This window comes from Beta vulgaris, chromosome 6 (genome assembly GCF_026745355.1).
Source record: "Beta vulgaris subsp. vulgaris cultivar EL10 chromosome 6, EL10.2, whole genome shotgun sequence".
Taxonomy (NCBI): Eukaryota; Viridiplantae; Streptophyta; class Magnoliopsida; order Caryophyllales; family Amaranthaceae; genus Beta; species Beta vulgaris.
The window spans coordinates 42,037,263-42,063,165 of record NC_079207.1 but is presented as its reverse complement, the minus strand read 5'-3'; positions in this window follow the sequence as shown (position 1 = coordinate 42,063,165).

Below are 25,903 nucleotides of genomic sequence, written 5' to 3'. Positions count from 1 at the left end.
TTGTTGTACTGTGAGAATGGGTAGTATAAGAAGGGGATATACGATAGAAATATTATATGCCTGCATTAAAAATTTAGTTCAACATGATTATGTTTTTCTTACATGCTAACTGTTTATATGCTTGTGCCTATGTTGTAGGTGGTAACTACCTATTGATCATTGTTAGAAATTGCTTTCAAGGAGAGTACTAAATATATCCATTGGAATATATTTATTTGTTGTAGATCCATAACCATGTTTGCCAGGCAAGTTAATAGAGTAGGAAGCTATCATAATCTTATTATAATAAGTGATGATGAAGGTGATGAGAATAACTATACCAGACATAAAAGATATATCTATTATAACACTGAGGACATAAATGACTTTGAAGATGAGATCTTCACACAAGAATGGTATAAGGAATCTAAAGACAAGAATGATAATGTTTCACCTTAGATAATTAATTACGTTTTTTAAAGAAAAATAATATAATAGTGTTGGATAGTTGGTCAATAGTGATTAGGTTTATTTTCTAGTACTTTTGTTTTTCTTCTTAGGAAAGTGTAATGTTATACTTACAACAATTATTTCATAGTATCCTTTTGGAGGAATAGTAGTTAAATATTTCTTTATTCGAGTGAGCAAGAATTTATTCAGGGCATGTGTTGAGAATCTTTATCTGATTTTAAATTTTTCTTTATTGTATGATTGAATTTTTATTTGCTGTTTTCCACGTATGTATTTCTAATGTGAATATTTTCTCATGAATGGTTATGTGGTTGCTAAAGATCAACATTTTATGTGGAACTTGGAACTGTTTGAGAAATTGTTTGTTGATGCAATCTTGTTTGATCAAATGAAATGTTGCCTTCTTAGATTGGCATATAAGTTATATTGAAACCTAAAGTAGAGTTACATTAATTTCAGGTCACGTCGTAGGATGGCTAACAAAAACAATGACCTAGCTGTTGTTATTCGCCTCTTGGCGGAAAAACTGACTCAGGAGAGAGTTGAGCGTCCCGATACTGCTGGGGACATGTTTGACAGGTTAGCTAAGGTTAAGCCACCATACTATAAGGGGCAAGCTAATCCTACCTTCTTAGATAACTGGATTATGGAGTTTGAGAAAATTTTTAAGACTGTGAACTGTCCTGAGGGCTTGAGAGTGGGTTAGGCTGTGATGTACCTTAAGGATGAGACTGACTTAAGGTGGAGAGAAAATGGAGTTAGACAGAGTGTTGTGAAAGGATTCACTTGGTATGCTTTTGTTATTGCCTTAAAGGGGAAGTTTTACCCTGCGTTTATGAGGAAACAAAATGCCCAAGAGTTCATCGACCTTAGGATGGATTGTACGACCATCTCTGAGTATTACAACAAGTTTATAGAACTCTCGAGGTTTGCACATGAGGTTGTAGCTACTGAGGAGTTGAAGGCTCACAGGTTTGAGGAAGGGATGACTGATCAGATACATATGGGGTTATGAGGTGAGACATTTACATCCCTATACATTGTGACGGGAGAGCCGCCCACATTTATGGACTCCAGTCGAGGCAGGATAATAAGAATGTTGTGGTAAGTGAGAAAAGGTGTAACACCCCGATAATTATCTCTTTTCAAAAATACCTTTATAATATAAAACTTAGAGAATTACCAAAGCATTATCGCCCGTGTGATAACGTATCGACTTATTCAGAATTTTGCAGCGGAAAATAATTAACTAAACTTTAACTTTATTATAACTCAAAATGAATAACAAATGTTTCGGACTTAAACAAACCAACTTAACAACTCAAGCAACTTAAATAAAATATGTTCTAAATAAAGCAGAAATTAAACTAAGCTAGTTACACAAACTCTCCACTCCAGATTCCCAATGATGCACATCTGTAACCTGTAATGTCAATGCTATACTGAATCTGCTCACCATAAAGGATCATCACAGGATCAATAAGGCAAAGCCATGATCACATACACAAACAACGCACGTAATCAGCAAAGCTGAGTACTACATATCAAACATAAGCAATCCTAAACATGATACTAAATAATAATATGCAAAGATAAATAATAATATAATCATATAACATTATGCAAAAAACTTTTACTGAACTAGACTCTAAACATCATTTCTCACTTTAAATGGAATAGTTATTGGAACTGAGTTGTCTTATCTACTAATGCCTTCACTAAGAAGACGAAATACGGGTGCGACTCTGTATTCCAGAATGACCTGCGATATCGAGAAACCTTTGAAATAAAAGAGGGATGGTGATCAATCCATTCCTAGAAAAGCCATGGGCTACCACCATGTACTCCAACCCTTAATGTCCAACTCTAGACGTGCACCAGTCTAAAGTCTATAACTATTCTCGTTACACTTTACGTTATTTACATATTGTCACTTGTGTTGACACACACATACAAGTAACACATAAATAATAATCAGACATTCACACTGAACTTCTTTCATCTTTGGATTTAACAAGTGATCACAACTTACAACCCAAGAATACTTTCCTTTTTAATCTCAACTTTCTTTACTTGTTGAACCTAGCCAACAATAATCTTACCTTTTGATAAGTGTGTTTCAAACGTACTTTATGGACTCCTTTTAGCTCATTTTGATCCTCTTTCTCCCCTTTCTCCCCTCTTTATTCTCCCTTTCCCCTTCTATTTCATTCACTTGATCATACTTAATCATAGTGATATTTTGCTAGATTTTTAGTCATTTTTGACCGAATTTCTAGTACATTTGCTTTCACCTTGTTTTGCCATGTTCTTTATATAGGTGAAACTACTAAGATGGCTACGATTTGTAAAGTTGGAAGAGGTAGCAATGAAAACAAAGCACACATTGATAAATGGTGCGCTTGCACCATTTCTCATGTTCGCTCGCACAAAGGAGCACATTGCACAATGAAATCTTGAATGGAGAACTTCAAATGGACATAATTTTCAAACCACAAATTGGATGAAGGTAATTCCAGTTGGAGGTGAAAGCTCATTTCGATATCTTTCCAACGACTGGTCATACGATTGATTTGGATATAAAACAAAGAAGTTATCCTCGTTTTAAGTTGAACTGTCCAGTTTGAGGCAGAAGGGTTAGGTGCGCCCGCACCTCTGTTTGGTGCGCCCGCACCTCATCTTGGTGCGCCCGCACCAGTCGTTTCCGTAAAATGGAGCTCGTGGCTTCATTAAATGAGTTTTTGTTTTATTTCGAAAAGTTATGCTTCATTCTAGTTTTACACAACATTCTAGGGTTTTGTATTAGAGAAAAAGCACTTTAGTTTTCATTGGTAATTGAGATTAGTGATCATAGTTTGTGATTCCATTGATATTCAAGGTACTTTTCGTTCATCTTAATTCAAAGTTTTAGTTTTTAATTCATTCTCTTGGTGTTTGTTTATGTCCTTATATTATTTAATATCTTCATTCTCTTAGTTTATTAATTGCTATTTTCATTAGTTTAATCATTACTTAATCATGTTTAGCCTTAGATTAGTCATAGATTCATTGTTTAATTGATTTAACTCCATGATTAGTGAGTAGTTTCATAATCTAGGGTTAGGGTGAAAGTATGAATTAGGGTTTTAAATATGATGTTGATGTGATTGTGATGTTAAGAGAAGTTTATGCATTGATCTTGGTGTTTTGAAACCTTAGGATAGATATTGATCACATTTATACTTTGGTATTTTGATTTCAAATGTTCTAATCGAATTTTGAACTCTTTTATCATCCCCAAGAATCAACTTAATTTCTAGCCAAGATATTGGATGGAAATTAAGGGGATCCTTCATTAGGGGTTTTCCAAACTTATTGAATCTCTTAATCAATTAACTAAAGACCATTCGAGAGAGGATTTAGTTGATTGATTAAGTGATTACTCTTGAGGACCATTCGAGAGAGGACTCAAGTAATTTAGAGGGAAACTAAACCTTGCATAATCATCTCCGTACATCACAATCGCATTAGCATTCATTGGCTATTCTTATTCATACTAGTAACCTTAACTCTAGTGTCTTTTATCTGATATTTAAACTCGTGTTATTTGCTTGTTCGTGCTATTAGTTAGTCTTAATTGATACCAAAACTCTTTCAAACCCCCAAATACCTTTCAATTAGGCAGTCTAGACTTGATAGATTTTAACCAATCCCTGTTTCCCTGTGGATCGACCCTTGACTTACCCTTACTATTCCCTTAGTAATTGCTTGTTAGGACTATAAATATTGTTTGGAAAGCGGTTCTTAGTGCCTTAACAACACACTAAAAATCTCTTATCACCTTTATATAGGCATAACTTGTAAATTTACCAAATAAGGTCCACAGTCCTCATAAGATAATAAAATAATACTCATCAAGGAAATACATGAATAACATGATTCAATTTCCATAACATATACTAATTCTTCATGCGAATTAATAAATAAACTTTCTTTTCATGCTTGCATCAATTATTCCATACAAACATACAATCTAATATTCATAATAAATCTCAAATCACATGCTTGCACACAAGCATAAAACATGTAAATCAATTACTAGAAATCACATATATGTGAATAAAGTATGTCCTATACATGATACTAAAATTTAATCCTCCTTAACACATGATACTAATCACATAGCACGTAATTATGTACGTACCTCGTGTAAACTAGTCTGTAGGTCACTTTTAATCCTCTAAAAGTCCCCTACGAGATATTATCCGCCTAGAAATCAAGATAACCGAAATTAATAACTTTAAATAAAAATTACAGCAGCCTTAACGTACTTAAAACCCCCTTTAAAACATTTAAAAGTCGATTTTAATAACAAACTTGAATTATTTGTAATTCCTAGTGTTGTTTAACTATTTTGATGATGACAAATGATTATCCTTGCTTAACTTAGTTTCTTTTATTTCGTGTGTCATTAGATTTATTTTTATTTACTAGGTTTAGTTGTTTTTGTTTTCATGTAGGTTTGCTATTTTTTTCTTCGGTTTATTACTTTTTCATATCACAAATATTATGTTTAATAAGTTATGAAGAATTGATTAGGAGTTTAATAAAAAATTAAGCTGTTAACTTTATTTGTGTTTGTTAGTAATGATTTATATTATGGACGTACATATTGTGAAATTATGTGATTCCATAATGCACTTGAAAGTTAGTTTCTGCGCATCAAAATAAAACGGTTACTTGATGAGGAGGAATTAACGGCACAAACTAGCAGCACCTAAAGAGGAGGGTTGTTGAAGCAGTTCCTAGATTTTAGTAACTGCAACAACCCACAATAGCCCGCCTATTTTTGTGGCGTGTGATGATGGCTGGAGCTTCGGAACCAACACACCAACGCATAACTTCCAACTGATTTACCAACGGATAGAACGTGGAAGAAGTGAGGCTGAAATTCAGCTCCACTATGTTCGTGGAGAAGATGATGGGAAAAGTTGTGATCTACAAATAGTTGTGTGTAACAAACTTAAGAGATATGCTTTCAGAATTTTATTGTAATATTTTTGAGTGAAAGTATTTTCGGTTCTATCTCTTCTTTCATTATTATACACTATATTAGAGATTGGGTTGTGTGACAAAATCTGTAATCATTTTGAGAAAAGAGAAAGAGAAAGAAAAGCGAGAGAAAGAAAGACTTCTAGTGAAGTCAAGAGAGAAAGTCACTTCATTAGGGGGAACAAGGTGACAGAGAACAAGTTCCTAAAGGAACAGAGAAGGTCCAAGTTTAGGTTGTACAAAAGAGAGTCTTTTGGCCTAAAGTTTATTAAAGAGAATCGAGTCAAAATCCCTCGTGGTCAAGGTTTTTCTTCCTATTGGGCCTAGGAAGTTTTCCTTGTAAAAATTCTCGTGTTATTATTTCTTTCAAGTTTATGCATTTATCTCTTTCTTAGACAAAGAATTTTTATTTCCGCAAAAAGATAGAAAATCTCCCCAACTACAATTCACCCCCCCTTGTAGTTGTCGAAGTGTTTGTACTCGACTAACAATTGGTATGAGAGCATGGTTCCTCCAAAATCAGCTAACCTTGAGGAGCTAGTAAATGGTAATCATGAACACTATGGGAGAAAGATTGAATGAAGGTTACTCAACTCAATGTTCACCTATGTTCAATGGCAAGCATCATCCATACTGGAAGAACCACATGGAAATCTTCATTAAGGCTGAGAACTATCAAGTCTGGAGAGTGATAGAAATTGGTGAAAATGAAAAAGGTGAGACCATCCCCAAACCTCTCTCAAAATATGATAAAGATGATAAAGATGATTTCGACAAGATGGAGATGAACAATCTAGCCAAGAAGATTCTCCACTGTGGTCTTGGTCCCCATGAACACAACAGAATCACGGGATGCAAATCTGCCAAGCATATGTTGGAACTTCTACAGGTTACTCATGAAGGAACAAGCGAAGTCAAAAGATCGAAGATAGACATGCTCATTGATAAGTACGTAAAATAATATATTTATCTCTCCTTAATTTATTATTATAAGTATGTTTATATTATGATTTTAATGTATTTTATATATTTTTAATACTATTAGATATAATATGTTAGGTTTTTATTAATTACTAATATTACTTGATTATAATATTTGTATTTCATGATGAATCTTAGTCCAAGAATGAAGAAAGAGTCAAGCCCAAAATGCAAACCTTGTCCAACATAGATGCAAAGCCTAACATAGATCCCAACTTGAAGACAAGAAGAGAAAACAAGAAAAGAAGAGAGAGAAAGACAAAGAGAAAACAAAACAAACGAAAAAAAAGGAATTCAAATTAGAAGAACTACGTGAGTTTAAAAAGAAGGAAAAAAATAAATAATGAAGAAAATAAAGAAGAAAAGGGACGAAGAAAAGAAAGAAAAGAAAGAAAAGAACACAGGAAACTCATCCTCTTCGACTCTCCATCTCACACTTTCCTTCAAACCGCCATTGTGCCACCACCTCCTCCACATCATTCCAACCAATGGCAAAGCTCGCACTTGCCTCAATCTACCAATCAGATGAAGCCCAGCCGCCGACCTGCAGCGCCGCAAAGAAGCAACGAGAGAGGCAGTTTCTAGGGCAAAAACGTGGAGGTCAATCCTCTTCTCCAATTGGCCGAAAATCTTCAATTGGGCGGCGAATTTGGGTATAAATACCCCATCAAGGTTCGAAAATCAGTATGCAAGAATTCCACAAAATTTCGAGTGAGAAAAAAATCAGAGAACTAAAGTGAGATTTCGAGGCTACTGTGAGGTGCGCGAGGTTGAGGGAAGACAACCTTGGGTTGGAGTCCTAGCACACAACCGAGGAGGGTGAGATTCAAGCTTGGACGTAGGTGCGAAATCCGAAACCCAAAGGCGAATTTCCGTGCGACTCATAAGTTCTTCTTTCTTCCTCTTGTACTTTCATATTAGTTTTGAAGTTTTTGGATTATAATTTCTGAATTTCATAGTATGTATGAATTGACTTGTTTGAATCAAGTTGTATTGTGTTATTGAAATTAGTAGTTTGTTCCGACGATTGAATTGAGTTTGGTTATTGTTAAATGGTGATATTGAATTTCAAAAGTTTGTTTTCAAGTTTGGATTGTAGTGTTGAATTTGTTAGCTTGTTTCGAAAAGTTGATTATGTTTGGATTGAGATGTTGAATTACAAGTTGAATTCAAGATTGTTTATTGTTAAATACTCAAATTATATTTGATTCTAATGTTCATATTTCAATTTTATGCTTAATTTGCTATCTTATTAGGCATAAAGTTGAGGTTATTGTTAGTTATGTAGTTTAGTCTAGTCTAAATTGTATAACAACAAGTGGCAACTAGTTTAATTTAGGCCTGTAAAGATGGTTGTAAGTTCAAACTAGAATATAACTTGGACTAGTTCTTTAAACATAAAGATATGTTATGTTTAGATTAACTAGGGATTAATGATGTACTTCTCGTTCTATAATGCTTCTAGTTTAATCGTCGGGAGGTGCGAAATACTTGTGGTGATTAGATTAGTTTAGAATCGATATTCGGCCTAGTTCAATGTTGATTAAAAGTATGGAAGTATAGGGGAGTTTAGCTACTTGAATTCCTACAGTTAATCTATCTAAACAATCTTGGATTTATGAAATTGGAAATATAATCGAGGTCAGGAAATGATTAATCTCTGAAAGTAATATGAGCGTAAAATGGAATTACTTGTCATCACTTGTAAATATAGAATAGACTTATCTTTAGTAGTTTTTAATTTCATAAAAACATTTCGTAAAATCCCCCAAAATAATGTGAATACGTATATATTAGTATATAACATGTATATAATAGTTACATGCTCTTAATTAGTTGAACTTGGATTTTAGGATTATATAAACCTCTCCGTGGGATCGACCCTTATTTATCGTTGTACTAAACTTAGATAATATTAATGTGGATAAAATAAGGTTTCAATTTGTGCGCATAACGACACGTACCACTCATGCACAAGTATGAGTTGTTCCAAATGAAGCTTAAGGAGTCATTTCATGATATGCTAACAAGGTTCTCTAACATCATCAATGAGCTTGACTCCCTAGGAAAGGCTATCACTCTAGAGGAACAAGTACGGAAAGTACTTAGGAGTCTCCCACAGGATGATAAATGGATGGCAAAAGTTACGGCTTTGCAAGAAACCAAGGATTTCACCACCTTCAACATTGAACAACTTGCTGGTTCCTTGTTGACTCATGAGCTGCATCTGGGAACTCATGAGGCTGACTCTGGAAGACCTAAAGCTTTGGCTCTCAAATCGGATGAACAAGATGATTCAGAAACTGATGATGAGGAAGCTGCATTGATTGTGAAAAAGTTTTATAAATTCGTTAATAAGAATTATAAAGAGAAAAACATGAAAAGATCTGCAAAGCTAAGCTGTCATAAGTGTGGAAGTCCTGATCACTTTATAAAGGAATGTCCACTCTGGGAGAATGACAAAGGCAAAGGAATATATAAGGAGAAAGGAAAGGAACAACGGAAACCTTTCTCAAAGGTTGATATGAGGAGGGCCATGGTTGCTGTTTTGGGAGAATCAGACTCAGACGAGGAGTAGGAACAACCTGAAGAGGAAACAGCTCATCTGTGCCTCATGGCGAAGAGAGATGATGAAGAAGACTTGCCAAACAATAAGGTACGTATTAATGTTATTGAAGAAGAGTTAAAAGAACTTACAAAGAATCAACTAATAAAACTACTTTTGGAAACTTTAGATGACTACAAGGCAATCTGCATTAGAGAAGAAAATCTAGAGAAAGCCTTGGAAGTCACCAAAGAACATTCAAATTGGTTTAAAACTGTAAATGCAAATATTGAGGAAAGATTTTTTGAAGTTTTTGATGAAAACCGACGTATTCGAGAAGCGTTTGAAAATGCTAAAAATGAAAATAATTTCTTGAATATGGAGATTGCTGAATTGAGACTATTTGTTCCTGAAGGAACCAGTTCCTCTATAAATACCAGATCCGATTTCGAAAAATTAAAGTTCGAACATGATAAAATATTAAATGAATATCCGGTGCTTAAAGGGAAATTGGAATCTTCAAAAACAAAACTTCCTGATCCAGTGAGTTGGATACAAAAGTATAAAAATGAAGGAAGGAATGGATTAGGTTTCAATCACAAGAAGAAAAGCAAAATGAAAAAATATGTTGATCTTCCAAGCAGCCGAGTATGCTCTTATTGTGGGAACAGTGGTCACTTAATGTCTGATTGTTCCTCCAGAGAAGAACATATTGAGATGAACACTCGCTTAGTTAATCAAGTGTGGAAAGTTAAGAGAAATATATGCCCGACAGAGGAACCCAAGTCAGACTGGGTTCCTACCACTGACTAATTGTTTTAGATACAGGCTAATGTGAGGGGGAACAACCTCTGGTACCTCGATAGCGGTTGTTATAAAAACACGACTAGAGATAAAAACAAATTTCTCTCGCTTTCAGCCTATGATGGAAGAACTGTGACATTTGAAGACAATCTTACAGGTAATATTGTAGCTGTAGGTAAAGTAGGAAAGTCAAAGTCACATTCCATAGATAATGTATTTTTGGTCGAGGGTTTGAAACACAATCTACTTAGTATTTCTCAATTTTGTGATAAAGGGAACAATGTGAAGTTTACTGATGAGTGTTGTGTAGTAAGTGATACAGGAATAGGAACCAAGATTCTGGAAAGAACTAGGAAGGGAAACACTTATGTGGTTGACCTAAACCTGGTTCCTAGGAACAATCTAACTTATTTAAGTGATGTCGACAATGAACCACTTCTGTGGCATAAAAGGTGTGGTCATGCAACTATGGCCTTGCTCCAGAAGCTGAGTGGTAAGGACTTAGTTGTTGGTCTACCGACAATCAAAGTCTTAAATCATGAAGTTTGTGGACTATGTGCAAAAGGAAAACAAGTTAGACCCTCGTTCAAACCAAAGAAGATGGTAAGCACACAAAGTCCTCTTGAATTGATTCATATGGACTTATGTGGCCCTGTTCGAATCCAAAGCAGATCTGGTAAGAGATATGTACTTATTATAGTTGATGATTTTTCAAGATACACTTGGGTTATTTTTTCTTCATAGCAAAGACGAAACATTTGATGAATTTGTAAACTTTGCTAAAAGAACACAAAGAATAAGTGGTTTTAAAATTAAGCATTTGCGTTCTGATGATGGCTGAAGTTTCGGAACCCACAACAGCCCGCCTATTTTTGTGGCGTGTGATGATAGCTGAAGTTTCGGAACCACCACACCAACGCATAACTTCCAACTGATTTACCAACGGATAGAACGTGGAAGAAGTGAGGCTGAAATTCAGCTCCACTATGTTCGTGGAGAAGATGATGGGAAAAGTTGTGATCTACAAACATTTGTGTGTAACAAACTTAAGAGATATCCTTTCAGAATTTTATTGTAATATTTTTGTGTGAAAGTATTTTCGGTTCTATCTCTTCTTTCATTATTATACACTGTATTAGAGATTGGGTTGTGTGACAAAATCTGTAATCATTTTGAGAAAAGAGAAAGAGAAAGAAAAGTGAGAGAAAGAAAGACTTCTAGTGAAGTCAAGAGAGAAAGTCACTTGTTCAGGGGGAACAAGGTGACAGGGAACAAGTTCCTAGAGGAACAGAGAAGGTCCAAGTTTAGGTTGTACAAAAGAGAGTCTTTTGGCCTAAAGTTTATTAAAGAGAATCGAGTCAAAATCCCTCGTGGTCAAGGTTTTTCTTCCTATTGGGCCTAGAAAGTTTTCCTTGTAAAATTCTCGTGTTATTATTTCTTTCAAGTATACACATTTAATCTTTCTTAGATAAACAATTTTTATTTCCGCAAAAAGATAGAAAATCTCACCAACTACAATTCACCCCCCTCTTGTAGTTGTCCAAGTGTTTGTACTCGACTAACACCTAGCATAGTACTACCTTACTAGCAATTAAAAACTCTCAAAAACTCTATAAATAAACCCTTTATGAAATTATAGCAACTTTAAAAATTAATGAACCTCCTTAAAACAAGTATAATATATTTAAGATCATATTCTAAGTTAATCTCGTAGTATCTATTATGCTACTATGGTTTTCTAGCAATTTAAAACCCTAAAAATTAATGTTTTCATGATTAAAATGAAAATTCTAATAATAATAACAAATCTGAAATTTTCTTTTAATATAAACTGTAGATAACCGAAATTACTTATTAAAAACAGTAATTTAAACTAATAAACATGATTTACAATAATAGAAAACATAAAAAAAGTTATAGTCTTTAATGGAATCTTAAGAAGGAAGAAAATAAAACAACCAACAAAGAGGAGGAATAAGGGACGCACAAAGAGGAGAGAGAAAAATCGAAGAGGGAGAGAAGAACGTGAATGGCGTGTGAAAGAGAGGGAAAAAAAATAATTTCTGTGGGATAAAATAATTCGGTAATAAGGTATTTATATAATTGTTTCCTTTTTGGGATTAGGAAAAAGAGATAAGGTTAAATGAAATTTGATGATGAACAAGATAAATAACTTAAGACTTTCCTTAGTTCCATTAGACTTCTTTTTCAATATAAATTAGTAACATAAAACTTTTATCAGAACATGCTTAAATAAAATATTCTCAATTTTATTAAGCCATGAAAATTAATTTCATTTGACTTTTAAAATAGTCAACCTTTTTAAATAGTCAAATCATTTTAAAACTACCTTGTGTTTAAATATAAATATATAAATACTAAAATATATTTATAAAATCCTTTAAAATTGCGGGGGATTACAGTCTACCCCCCTTAAAAGAAGTTTCATCCCGAAACTTCACAAAAAACCCACATACTTTCAAAAGTTTGAACTCTTTTTTTCGAAAGTTTTGAAGAAAAACGTTCCCCTTGTGCACTTTTCCCAGTTTTAAAACACTTGTGTTCCTTATGAACACAATTTCTTATGCGGAGAATCTACTTCTTTTGCACTAACATGTGCAAATTGCCCAACATAGGCATACAAATGAATGAAAATTTCATGAAAATAGACAAAAAGCGCGAAATTTATCGCATTCAACCCCCCTTAAAGAAAACGAGTTACGCCCTCGTAACTCACCTCAAGGAATAGGTCTGGATATTTCTTTCTCATGTCATCTTCGGCTTTCCACGTCGCCTCTTCCGGCTCGTGGTTAGACCAAAGGACTTTGGCGATGTGGACATCCTTATGGCGTGTACTATGCACTTTCTTGTCATCTTGTCAGGTCTTTGCTCATATGTGAGGCTACTATCGATCTGAACTCGCTCAAGCTCTAGGACATGACGCTCATCAGGGAAATATGGAATACATCATGCATCTTCTCAAACTCCATTGGTAGCGCCAACCTATAAGCTACTTTCCCAATACACTCCAAAATCTTATATGGGCCTACATACTTAGCACTTAGCTTGCCCTTTTTCCCAAATCTCATAACGTCTTTAGTGGGTGATACTTTCAAGAACACCTTATCACCTATGGCAAACTCATGTTCGCGTCGTTTCAAGTCAGCATAACTTTTCTGCCTATCTTGCGCAGCTTGCAGCTTGAATTCGAGCCTGAATTATTCTGACATTCTTGACGGTCTCCTCAATAAATTCAGTACCTAAGACTATATTTTCACTAAAGTCATTCCAGCAAATGGGTTTCCTACATTTCCGTTCATATAATGCCTCAAACGGTGCCATCTTAATACTGGCATGATAACTATTGTTGTAAGAAAACTCAATCAAATCTAATTGGTCCTCCCAACTACCTTGAAAATCAATCGCGCATGCTCTCAACATGTCCTCCATGGTCTGATTAGTCCTCTCAGTCTGACCATCAGTCGCAGGGTGAAAGGCTGTACTCATTTTCAATGTTGTCCCAAGATTTAGTTGGACCTTTTTCCAAAATTTCGATAGAAACCTAGAGTAACTATCAGAAATAATGTCCTTTGGAACTCCATGTAGTCTCACCACATGCTTAATGTAAGTTTTAGCGAGCTGCTTCTTTTTCCATGTCTCCTTAATAGGTATAAACACGGCGGATTTGGTCAATCTATCCACAATAACCCAAATGGTGTCATTTCCATTTCTTGTCTTAGGTAAGGCAGTCACAAAGTCCATGGAAATAGAATCCCACTTCCATCCAGGGACCTCTAACGATTGAACCTTTCCCATAGGTCTCTTATGGTCTATCTTCACCTTCTGACAGGTTAGACACTTAGACACATACTCAGCTACCTCTCACTTCATATTTGGCCACCAATAGATAACCTTAGGGTCTTTATACAATTTATCACCTCCATGGTGCACAGAATATGGAGTATTATGCCCCTCATCCATAAGGCGTCTCTTAAGGTCATTGCACTTCTGTGGTACACACGACCTCCCTTTAAACTTTAGACTCCCATCATCATGAATCTTAAAGTCAGCTTCCTTTCCTTGCTTCATTTTCTCCTTGATCTTAAGTAGGTGCTCATCACCAACTTGACCCTCTATGATCTCGTCGAAGACTGACAAACCCAAAGAAAGAGTACTGAGTCCAGCCTCACTTTCCCCAGGATTTAAAACTTCTAAGCTTAGCCTTTGCATATCTTGACATAACTCCTCAGAGACTATCAAAGGACTCAAGCTATGACTCGATTTTCTACTTAGGGCATCAGCAACCACATTTGCTTTCCCTTCATGATACTGGATATGTAGGTCATAATCCTTCATCAACTCGAGCCATCTTCTTTGCCTCATACTCAGGTCTTTTTGGGTGAAAATATACTTTAGGCTCTTATGGTCTGTGAATATCTTATAAGTCGCTCCATAAAGATAATGTCTCCAAATTTTCAATGCAAACACTATGGCAGCTAACTCTAGGTCATGGGTAGGGTAATCAGCCTCATAAGGTTTCAATTGATGCGATGCATACGCAATTACCTTTCCATTCTGCTGTAACACACATCCTAGACCATTTTCGAGGCATCACTATATACCTCAAATCTCTCATTCCCATCAGGCAGGGTTAAAACAGGTGCAGAGGTTAAACGGTCCTTCAAAATTTGAAAGGCTTCTTCACACTTTTCACTCCACTCGAATTTCGACTCCTTTTTCATCAGGTTGGTCATATGTCTTGCTATCTTTGAGAAATCTCTCACAAATCTCCTATAATAGCCAGCTAGACCTAAGAAACTTCTAATGTTTGACACACTCTTTGGAGTTGGCCACTCACTCACAGCTTGAATCTTAGCAGGATCTACTGAGACTCCTTCCTTAGACACAGTGACCCAAAAAATACTACTCTCTCCAAACGAAACTCACACTTAGAGAACTTGGCATATAATTTGTTTTTCGTCAATGTCTCCAAAATAATCCTCAAGTGCTCATCATGCTCAGCTTTTCTCGAGTATATTAGAATGTCATCCATGAATACCACTACAAACTTGTCTAGAAACTCATGAAAGATCCTATTCATTAAATCCATAAATATAGCAGGAGCATAACCCAAATGGCATTACAATGAACTCATAGTGGCCATAACGTGTGTTCTAAAGGCCGTCTTAGGTACATCCTTATCAGCTACCTTCAATTGATGATATCCTGAACGTAAGTTAATCTTCGATTCCTACATATCAAACATAAGCATTCCTAAACATGATACTAATAATAACGTGTAGGGATAAATAATAGTATAATCATATAACATTCTGCAGATAACTTTTACTGAAGTAGACTCTAAACATCATTTCTCACTTTAAATGGAATAGTTATTGGAACTGAGTTGTCTTATCTACTAATGCTTCACTAAGAAGACAATATCGGCGCGACTCTGTATTCCGGAATGACCTGCGATATCGAGGAACCTTTGAAATAAAAGAGGGATGGTGATTAATCCATTCCTAGAAAAGCCATGGGCTACCACCATGTACTCCAACCCTTAATGTCCAACTCTAGACGTGCACCAGTCTAAAGTCTATAACTATTCTCGTAACACTTTACGTTATTTACATATTGTCACTTGTGTTGAGACACACATACAAGTAACACATAAATAATAATTAGACATTCACACTAAACTTCTTTTATCTTTGGATTTAACAAGTGATCACAACTTACAACCCAAGAATACTTTCCTTTTTAATCTCAACTTTCTTTACTTGTTGAACCTAGCCAACAATAATCTTACCTTTATATAGGCATAACTTGTAAACTTACCAAATAAGGTCCACAGTCCTCATAAGATAATAAAATAATACTCATCAAGGAAATACATGAATAACATGATTCAATTTCTATAACATATACTAATTCTTCATGCGAATTAATAAATAAGCTTTCTTTTCATGCTTGCATCAATTATTCCATACAAACATACAATCTAATATTCATAATAAATCTCAAATCACATGCTTGCACACAGGCATAAAACATGTAAATCAATTACTAGAAATCACATATATATGAACAAAGTAGGTTCCTATACATGATATTAAAATTTAATCCTCCTTTAAACATGACACTAATCACATAGCACGTAATTATGTACGTATCTCGTGTAAACTAGTCTGTAGGTCACTTTTAATCCTTTAAAAGTCCCCTACGAGATATTCTCCGCCTAGAAATCAAGATAACCGAAATTAATAACTTTAAATAAAAATTACAGTAGCCTTAAAGTACTTAAAACCCCCTTTAAAACATTTAAAAGTAAATTTTAATAACAAACTTGAATTATTTTTAATTCCTAGCATAGTACTACCATACGAGCAATTAAAAACTCTATAAATAAACCCTTTCAGAAATTACAACAACTTTAAAAATTAATAAACCTCCTTAAAACATGTATAACATATTTAAAATCATATTCTAAGTTAATCTCATAGTATCTAATATGCTACTGTGGTTTTCTAGCAATTTTAAACCCTAAAAATTCATGTTTTCATGATTAAAACTAAAAATCTAATTATAATAACAAATCTGAAATTTTCTTATAATATAAACTATAGATAACCGAAATTACTTATTAAAAACAGTAATTTAAACTAATAAACATGATTAACAATAATAGAAAACATAAAAAAAATATAGTCTTTAATGGAATCTTAAGAAGGAAGAAAAGAAAACAACTAACAAAGAGGAGGAGGAAGAAGGCGTCGGCAAAGAATAGTCCACGGCAGCAGCCCTCGCGGTCGTTGCTCGGTGGTTTCGGACTGTGTGACGTTTCTTGTTGAACAAGAAACGTTACTTGAACAAGAAGAAAAGTGTTTAAGAGGAGGAATAAGGGACGCACAAAGAGGAGAGAGAAAAATCGAAGAGGGAGAGAAGAACGTGAATGGCGTGTGAAAGAGAGGGAAAAATAATTATTTGTGTGGGATAAAATAATTGGGTAATAAGGTATTTATATAAAGGCTTCCTTTTTGGGCTTAGGAAAAAGACATAAGGTTTAATGAAATTTCATGATGAACAAGATAAATAACTTAAGACTTTCATCATCATGATGACTCTTTTTCCTTTTTATCATTTTAGGATTTTTAGGTTCCTTAGTTCCATTAGACTTCTTTTTCAATATAAATTAGTACTTAAAACTTTTATCAAAACATGCTTAATTAAAATATTCTCAATTTTACTAAGCCATGAAAATTAATTTCATTTGGCTTTTAAAATAGTCAAATCATTTTAAAACTAACTTGTGCTTGAATATAAATATATAAATACTAAAATATATTTATAAAATCCTTTAAAATTGTGGGGGATTACAAAAGGAAAGATTTTAATTCTCAAGGAAATTAGGGTAACTTCAAGAGAAACCGAAATGGGAATGAAAATTTCCAAAAGAGGAACAATTAGGACAATAGTAATAAGGGTCGAACTGAGACAGTGTAACACTGTAAGAAATATAACAACAACCACCCTGGTAGAGACTGTAAGGGAGACCCAGTCATTTGTAACTATTACTAGAAGAAGGGTCCTAGGGAGTATGAGTGCTTTATTAAGCAAAGGAAGGAGCAATGGGAGTGTTAACCAGGTCAGTTCGGGGTTTAACCAATCGGGAAATCAAGGTTCTAAGCCTGTAGGGACGCTGAACAACCAAGGGAACTATCGTAAGCTTGCTAATGAGAACCTCAACCAAAATAAGGGTCTAGGTAAACTGTACGTGATGAGTCGCAATGAAGTTGAAAGATCTGCCGACGTAATTTATGGTACTTTTTCTACTAACTCCGTCCTTGTTAAAACATTGTTTGATTAGGGGGCGACTTATTTTTATGTCGTCATCTGTCCTTAAGAGTCTGGAGTTAGTAGAATGTGAATAAATTGACTTGCCTATCAATATACGTATTGCGGAGATCATAAGGTGTACCAAATTGTTTAAAAAATTGCCTATGAAGATAAGAGACTGTGTATTTCCATCTGATTTAATAGAATTCAATTTTGGAGACCTAGATGTTATTCTTGGGATGAACTGGTTAAGTCTCTACAAGCCTAATATAGACTCAGAGGTTCAGAAGGTAGTGTTGAGAAACCCTTTGGGAAAATTGACCTCCTATAGACGTTTTGGGAAGCCTAAGAACTTTAGGGTTATCTCTGCGATGCAAGTGATGAAGTTTATGAAAAAAGGTTGTGAGTTGTTTTTTTTGTAGTGTCCAATATGTGAGTAAGGATGTACCTAAGACTGCCTTTAGGAAGCATTATGGTCACTATGAGTTCACTGTAATGCCATTTGGGTTAACCAATGCTCCTGCCATATTTATGGACTTAATAAATAGGATTTTCTATGAGTTTATCGATAAATTCGTGGTGGTTTTCATTGATGATATACTGATATATTCGAGGAATAAAGTAGAGCATGATGAGCACTTGAGAATTAATGTGTGAAGAAGCCTTTCGGATTTTGAAGGAACGTTTAACCTCTAGACCTTTTTTGACCCTACCTGATAGGAGTGAGGGATTTGAAATGTATAGTGATGCTTTAAAGAATGGTTTGGATGTGTGTTACAGCAGAATGGGAATGTAGTTTCGTAGGCGTCTCTTCAGTTAAAACCTTATGAGGCTAATTGCCCTACTCACGATCTAAAATTAGCCACCATAGTGTTTGCATTGAAGATTTGGAGATATTACCTCTATGGGGCAACTTGTAAAATATTTACCGACCATAAGAGCTTGAAATACATTTTCACCCAAAAAGACTTGAATATGAGGCAGAGGAGATGGTTTGAGTTAATTAAAGACTATGACCTAGACATCTAGTATCATGAGGGGAAAGCAAATGTAGTTGCCGATGCCTTGAGTAGGAAGTCGAGTCATAGCGTGAGTGCCTTGGTAGTCCCCTGAGGAGTTGTGTCGAGATATGCAAAGGTGGAGCCTGGAAAATCTAAATCCTGGGGAAAGTGAGGCAAGACTGAGCACTTTATGTTTGGGGTTGTCAGTTTTCGACGAGATCAAAGAGGGTCAAGTTGGAGATGAGCACCTAGCTAAGATTAAAGAGAAAATAAAACAAGGTAAGGAAGCCAACTTTAAGATCCGTGATGATGGAAATTTGAGGTTTAAGGGAACGTGGTGTGTACTAAAAAACTGTGAGGACCTTAAGATACGACTTATGAATGAAGGGCATAACACTCCTGGGGGTGACAAATTGTACAAATACCTTAAGGGTGTCTATTTATGGCCAAACATGAAGCCTGAGGTAGTCGAATATGTGTCTAAGTGCCTAGCCTGTCAGAAAGTGAAGATAGATCATAAGAGACCCATGGGGAAGGTTCAAAGATGGAAGTGGGAGTCTATTTCTATGGATTTTGTGTCTGCTTTACCTAGGACAAGGAGTGAAAATGATACTATTTGGGTTATTGTGGACCGATTGACGAAGTCCTTCGTATTTATACCTACTAAGGAGACATGGAAAATGAGGCAACTTACAAAGACATACATTAGGCATGTAGTGAGATTGCATGGGGTTCCAAGGGTTATTATTTACGATCGTGATTCGAGATTCCTCTCGAAATGTTAGAAAAAGGTCCAATTAAATCGTAGGACAGCATTAAATATGAGTACAAGCTTTCACCCTGCGCCTGATGGTCAGACTGAGAGGACTAACCAACCATGGAGGATATGTTGAGAGCATGCGCTATTAATTTCCATGTTAGTTGAGAGGACCAATTAGACCTGGTCAAATTTTCCTACAACAATAACTATCATCCGAGTATTAAGATGACACCTTTTGAGGCACTGTATGGACGGATGTGTAGAAGTCTCACTTGTTGGAATGACTTTAGTGAGAATATAGTCTTGGGGACAGAGTTTATTAAGGAAACCGTAAAAAATGTCAAAATGATTCAGCCTAGAATTGAAGCAACTCAAGATAGGCAAAAGAGCTATACCGACTTTAAAATATGGGAAGATGAGTTTGCCGTTGGTGATAAAGTGTTTTTTAAAGTACCGCCAACTAAGGGCGTCATGAGATTTGGGAAAAAGGGCCAGCTAAGTGTCAAATACGTAGGCCCGTATGAGATTTTGGAGAGAATTGGAAAAGTAGCCTCTAGGTTGGCATTGCCAATGGTGTTTGAGAAGATGCATGATGTGTTCCACATTTCCCAACTCAAGCAATATATCCCTGATAAGCATCATGTTTTGGAGCCTGAGAGAATACAGATTGATAGTAGCCTCACATATGAGGAAAGACCTGTGAAGGTTCTTGACAGAAAGGTACGTAGTACACGCAATAAGGATATCCATATCGTGAAAGTACTTTGGTCTAACCACGAATTTGAAGAGGCAATATGGGAAGTCGAAGATGAGATGAAGAATAAATATCTAGACTTGTTCCATGAGGTGAGTTACGAGGGCGTAACTCGTTTTCTCAGGGGAGGGGGGGAGAATGCGATTTTTTTTACCTATTTTTATGTATTTTTATACTTATTTTGACGATTTTCACATGTTGATGCAAAAAAAATAGAGTCTCCGCATAGAAAAATGTGTTCAAAAGTAACGCAAGTATTTCTCAAATGAAAATTTAGATCAAATATTTCGAAATATAGGAATTTTTGTGTCATGTTTCGAGACGAAACTTCTTTGTAAGAGGGGTAGACTGTAATCCCCCATAAATTTATGGATTTTATAAATATATTTTACTATATATATATTTATATTTAAATGTAAGTTGGTTTAAAATAATTTATTTATTTAAAAGGTTGACTATTTTAAAACTTAAAGGAATTATTTTAAGGATTTAAGGAAGTTAAAATATTCTGTTAAGGCATGCTTTGAAAATTTTTCAAAATACTTTTTGGATTTAAAAAAGGAGTTAAAATGGGCTTGAGGAATCCAAATGCTAATTGAACTAGGAAAAGGACTTCGAGTGATGTTAGGAGTTTTAAATCATCAATTATATTCATCATTCAATCCTACTTAAAACCTAATTGCTCTTTCCTATGATCGAAAGGAAAACATGCTTATAAATACACTAAACCTAAAATATTTTACCCACGCAAATTTTCTCTCTACTCGCTCCCACTCACAATAGCCAACCACCTATTCTAATCTCCTCCTCCTCCTCCTTCTTCTTCTTCTTCTTCTTCTTCTTCTTCTTCTTCTTCTTCTTCTTCTTCTTCTTCTTCTTCTTCTTCTTCTTCTTCTTCTTCTTCTTCTTATTCTTCTTCTTCTTCTTATTATTATTTTGTTCTCTTTCAAAAAACACTTTTTTCTTCACCGAGAAATCTACCACCGCCACCATTACCGCCGACCACCATTGGCTGCTATGCTAGGTAATATAAGTAATTGAAGTTTTAATGATGAAAATAACTTTTAAATATTTTTAAAGGGAATTTGAAGTATTTTAAAATTGATGGGATTTATTTGGATTATTAATTAGGAATTCTATTGGTTATTTTAGGCGGAAATTTCTCTATAGGCGACTTCAAAAGTTGTTAAAAGTGACCTATCAATTTGTCTACGTAAGGTAGGTACATACATATGTGTTGTTGATGTAGTATCACATTTTTAGGAAGGAAAAGTTGTGTAGTATCATGTATAGGAACTTTGTAAGTTCATATATGATTGCTATTATGATTGGAATTTACATGTTTTATGCTTGTGCGCAAACATATTAAGTATGAGATTTAACTTAGAGATTTATATCATGTTTGTATCGAAGATTGATTCAAACATATTGGTTAGGAACTTTATTTATTAATTTATATGGAGGAATTAATACATTTATTAGTTGGATCATGATTGAATCATGTGTTCCTTTATATTATTATGTTCACTACTCTATGAGGACTGTGGACCTTGTTTGGTAATTAATAATTTATGCCTTTGAAAGGTATGTTGGTTGTTGGCTAGGTTCAACAAATAAGAAGGATTGGATAAAGAAAGAATTAATCTTGGGTTGTTAGTTGTATGATCACTTATTTAATCCTAAGATAAAATAAATAAAGTTTTGGATGTTTGATTATATATTATATGGGTTGCTTGTGTGTCATAACCAGTATTAATGGATAAATCATGTAAAGTGAAACTTGAATAGTGATAAACTTTAGACTGGTGAACGTCAGAAGTTGGACAATCAGGAGTTGGGTACATGGTGGTCGTGCCATGACTTTTTTCTGGGGAATCGGATTGATCATCGTTCTTATTTTTAGTTAAAATGTTCATCGATATCGTAGGTCATTATGAAATACGGAGTCTCGCCCGTATTTCGTCTTCCTAGGTGAAGGCTGGTTTTTAGTTAGATAACTCGGTCCAATGAGTATTCCATTAAAGTAATCAAATGGTTGTTCAAGTTTAGTTCAGTAAGAGTTATCTACAGATTATTATGTTGTTATTTATCCCTACTTAATATTTAATAGTATCATGTTAGAAATATTTATTTATTATTATGTAGTACTCTGCTTTGCTGACTATGTGCTTTGTTTGTATGTGTTGATCATGGCCTTGCCTTTTTGATCCTGTGATGACCCATTTTTGGTGAGCAGATTCCCTAGTGCATCGACATCTACAGGTGTGCATATAATGCATCATGGGGGTTTCAATAATGGAGAGCGTGTGTAGCATATTGATATATTTATTGTTTTTAGTAAATACATTTATATTTAAGGTTGGTTTGAAGTTTAAGTTAATAATATTGTTTGGTTTTAAAGTTACTTTGTTATTTATTATATTTCAATTCTACAGTTTAGTTATATGTTTTCTGCTGCAAAGTTTTGAATAAGCCGATAAGTTTTCACATGGGGGATAATGCTTTGATGATTCTTTAAGTTTTATATTTGAAAATTACTTTTGGAAAAGAGAGAATTATCCGGGTGTTACACATATAATATTGTAACACCCCGATAATTGTCTCGTTTCCAAAAATAATTTTTCAAATACAAAACTAGAGAATCATCAAAACATTATTACCCGTGTAATAACGTATGAGATTATTCAGAATTTTGCAGCAGAAAAGATGTAGTTAAACTTCAAAATTGAAATACAATAGTAACAAAGTTAACTTTAAAATAAACAACACCGTTAACGTTAACTTCAACCCAAACTTAAATAATAATATATTAACTATGAAACAGTAAATAAATCAACATGCTATACAAGCTCTCCATTTTCGAACCCCATGATGCATCATCTGCACACCTGTAGATGTCAATGCACTAGAGAATCTGCTCACCAAGAATGAGTCATCACAGGATCAAAAAGGCAATGTCATGATCTACACATACAAACAAAGCACGTAGTCAGCAAATAAAGTTGAGTACTACATAATAATAAATATATATTTCTAACATGATACTAATAAATATTAAGCAAGGATAAATAACAACATAACAATCTGCAGATAACTTTTACTGAACTAAACTTTAACAACTTTTTTATTACTTTAATATAATAGTAATTGGACCGAGTTGTCTAACTAAAAACCAGCATTCACCTAGGATGACGAAATACGAGCGAGACTCCATATTCCATAATGACCTACGATATAGAGTAACCTTTTAAATAAAAATAAGAATGATGATCAATCCGATTCCCAGAAAAAAATCATGGCACGACCACCATGTACCCCAACTCCTGATTGTCCAACTTCAGACGTGCACCATTCTAAAGTTTATTACTATCCAAGTTTCACTTTATATGATTAGCGGTCTAGTGTCCGAGCCGATTGATCAGACGACTACTTATTAGATTAGTATTAGCTGCCTATCCCGGAATGGGATAGAAAGAACGCGAAGCGCTAGCGCTACCAATTATTACTTGTTATGACACAAAAGCAACACAGAGAATATATTATCAAACATCCATAAATTTATTTAATTTATCTTAGGATTAAATAAGTGGTCATACAACTTACAACCCAAGATTCATTTCTTCTTTAATCCTATCTTTCTTATTTGTTGAACCTAGCAAACAATCAACATACCTTTTAAAGAAATAAATTATCATCTTACCAAATAAGGCTCACAATCCTCATAGAGTAGTGAAAATAATAATATAAGGGAACACATGATTCAATCATGATCCAAACCAATAAATATATTAATTTCCCCATGAGAATTAATAATAAAGTTTCCAACCAACATGCTTGCATCAATCTTTCATACAAACATGATATAAATCTCATACTTCCCGTCAAAAAAAAAAATAAATCTCATACTTAGCATGTTCGCACATAGGCATAAAACATGTAAAATACAACATAATAACAATCATATATGAACTCACAAAGTTCTTATACATGATATTACATAGCTTTCCTTCCTAAAATCATGATACTAGATCAAACAACCCATAGGTTACGTATGCCTTGTGTAGACTAATTGATAGGCCACTTTAACAACTTTAGAAGTCGCCTACAGAGAAATCTCCGCCTAAAACAACCAATAAAATTTATAATCAATACTCCAAATAAATTCCAACAACTTTAAAATACTTTAAATCTCCTTTAAAAAATTTTAAAAGTTTTTTTCATCATTAAAACTTCAATTACTTATACTCCCTAGCATAATACTACTATACTAGTCATTAAGATCCATAAACCTCCATTAATAACAACCTTTCTAAAATTTAAGCAACATATAATTTACTAAAACGCCCTTTAAAAATACTTAAACATGCTTAAATTCATATGTTTAATCAATTTCATAGTTTATAACATATTGCTATGATTTCCCATTCTTTAACACCCTAAAAATCGATGCTTTGATAATTAAAAATCCAATTTAAACATAATAATCAAATTGGAATTTTTATCTTTAAATACATAATCTATATAATCATAGATTCATCATTAAAACAGTAAATTAAAGCTTCTAAACATAATTAGTACCACAATAAATCATAAAAACATAATCTTTAATCAAAAATTGTGAAGGAAGAAAAGTAATCAAACCAATACAAGAAGGAAGAACCATAAAGCGTCGCCCGTGAAGTGACAACAGCAGTGACGACAACACGCTGGTCGGCGGTGGTGATGGTGTGAAGTGGGGGATTTCTTTTTGAGGAAGAAAGTGTTTCTTAGAAGAGAACAAAAGAGGAAAAAAGAAAAAAAAATTGTGAAGGAGGGAGAAAGAAGGTTGGCGCCGATTTTTTTGTGAGAGAGGGAGGAGAGAGAAAATTTATGTTGAACCCTAGTTTTGATGATGACAAGGAACAAAGATGCAAACTAAGTATTGGACTAACAAGTTGTTTAAGTGAGTGAAGTTCAACGTATTAATGAAAGGAACAAAGAGAATACTAAGTCAAGGAAGAAATCAAGTTTGGATTTTGAAGGCTAAGTAAAGATGTTTCAATGTTTGGTACTGGAGCAGCATTGGAGCAAGAAGACTAAAACGAGGTTGTTTGTTTCTAGTTCCATTGTAAAGGAACATATGGAAGAATGGTAAGGAACTATGGCAATGTAGAATGAGAATGATCGTTTGTTCCTTTGTAAGGAATAGACGGAACTGGCATTGAATTTATAAGTTAAATTAAAGGAACTAACAATTAAAAGGAACTAGACTTAGGATGAAGCATTACAATGGCACACTATTTTCAGTTGAATAAATTATGCGTAGATCCTAGGTAACCGTTTTTATTTAAGGAAAAATATGATTTTAAGGAAAAGATTTTATTTTTCCAAAGATAATAAAAATTCTTTTTGGTCTTTAAGGAAATATTTCAAAGATAATATTTTTGGTAAAAGGATTTTATTTCGGTTTTAATAATTAAATTTTTTTAATTAAACCAAAATTTCAAAAGAATGCTTAAAGTGGTTGCTAACATTAAGGAGCGGTAACTTAATTCTCTCCCATGTTTAATAGTGATCATGGAGATCATGAGATGATTAAGGAGCATGTTCCTCCGGGTAAGGAACATCATGGGATAATGGTTCTACCACTATTACATATTTTAATCCCATGTTCTAAGTTATTACCACTATAAATACTAATGTTTAATGAAGTTCCATTAAGCGTCTGACTAAGATATTTAGTGAGTTTAACTAAGTAA